Below are 1,707 nucleotides of genomic sequence, written 5' to 3'. Positions count from 1 at the left end.
AATTCAGGTTGGTTTCTTAAGCAAAAGTGAGCCTGCTTCCAAGTGAAAATGAAAACGTTCAAATAAATCAAACATAGTGCAAGAAATTCTCAGTCCTCCCATAAACAAAAAGGAAAAGTAAGGGCATTATACTGATTGGAGATCCTGTTCCCAAGAAAAGCAGTGTCTTCGTCATGGGAATGTCAGACTCACCTGTGGATCTTTGTAAAAATACCCACTTACTGGTCCCACCTGTCCCCTTACCCCTGACTCCAGGTTCTGACTCGGAGGATTAGAAGTGGAACCAGGCCTTTGTGCTGTTTTAAAGTTCCCACTGGTGATTCCCATGTGCAGATGACTGAGAGGGACTACTAATGTTTGGGTGGATCCGCAAGTTTTAAAAGAATGGATTGGAAGAAGGTTCAGCTGGAGGCCTCCTTTAGTCAGTGCAGAGAGGACTTAATGGCTGGGAAGAGATGGAGTGGTATGGGTGGGAGGGGTGTCACATCAGAGCTGGAGTTCATTCATGGGCAGGCCTCAAGCAATTCATAACTTTGAGAAAGTCACAGATCACTTTGAGAGTTTGATGGAAGCTGTAATTACTCTCCTCAAAAAAAAATACACATAAGCTAAACGCAGAAATTTAACACATACTTTCAGGGGATTCTAGATTAGAATTAAGTTTTCGATTTTTGCTATTTTAACCCTATGGTCAACAGTCTCATTTGTTAAGGTAAGAAAAACAGGAGAGGGCAGACATGTCCCTGGCCTCAAGAAGCTGACAGTCTAGTAACCAGGAGAAAGAAGTAGCAACAAAACAATATACGAGTGTACATATGTAGACAATAATCACAAGAGTTGTCGGGGAAGGCAGAGTTCTGGAAAGTTAAATTGGAGAGTTTGAAACGAGTGTTTTGAGAGGCGACAGATTCATGGAGACAGGTGTGGTACAGAAGCCCCGCAAAAGAATGGAAGTCAGCCTGACTAAGGCAGGTTGGTCAAGGAGGACCCCCCAAGGCTATGTTTGGAATAGAAGAAGTCAGTGGTGAACGCGTGATAAAAATGGCACTGATCCAGCTGTTACTAGAGGTCATTGACATGGTGCCACTGGTAGGTTGGGGTCTGGGGTGGGGGAAGCTATTAAAATGCTGATGAATACAGTTTTGTAACAGACCTGGAGGAAACACTGGGAGGAGGAGAGCAAGCTGTCGCTGGGAGGGCGGCCTTGGAGTCGCTATTCATTGCTAGGGTCAGAAGTTGGCCCTGTGTTTGTTCTTTACGATGAAAGGAAACCGCGGGAGAGCGCTGAGTGGTGGAGAGCTACATTCAGCCAGTGGGCATGAAAATGAATTTTAGCTGCTATGTGCAAAACCCCTAGGTGTATGGACAGAAGGGAGCCAGCCAGAAGGTTACAACAGGTCAGGAATAAATAACCACCAGGCGGAGGATCCCAGATTCCGTCCTTCTTTTGTTGGGTGAGGAGCGCCAGGCAAACGCATCCACAAAGGCTTTGGAAAGAAGCGGTTTGACCGTCCACACTCGGCTCTAGCCCCCGGTAACTATGAGGGGCCCCGAGGGGTGGTAGAAGCGGAGGCCCGGGGAGCTCAGCTCTTGCTGGGAGGCCTCGCAGCAGAGACCCCAGAATAAGTCGGGGGCAGGCCACCGCGCGGCAGGCGGGCAGATCCCACCCCTTCCTGCAAGAAGCGCCCTCCTAGCCGAGACTGCCGT

General features: G+C 48.3%; 1 protein-coding gene across 1 annotated transcript in view; it reads left to right on the top strand.

Moving 5' to 3' along the window:
- Positions 1 to 1,181: 1,181 nt before the first annotated feature.
- Positions 1,182 to 1,707, top strand: part of TMEM150C (transmembrane protein 150C) — a 71,131-nt gene continuing 70,605 nt past the window's right edge. The window contains exon 1 of the mRNA XM_019652205.1: positions 1,182 to 1,534. The gene's annotated coding sequence lies outside the window, so the exon portion shown is untranslated. The remainder of the gene's footprint in view (positions 1,535 to 1,707) is intronic.

This window comes from Hipposideros armiger, unplaced genomic scaffold, assembly GCF_001890085.2.
Source record: "Hipposideros armiger isolate ML-2016 unplaced genomic scaffold, ASM189008v1 scaffold_175, whole genome shotgun sequence".
Lineage (NCBI taxonomy): Eukaryota > Metazoa > Chordata > Mammalia > Chiroptera > Hipposideridae > Hipposideros > Hipposideros armiger.
Note: the sequence above shows the minus strand (reverse complement) of the source record. Positions and strands in the feature narration are given on the sequence as shown.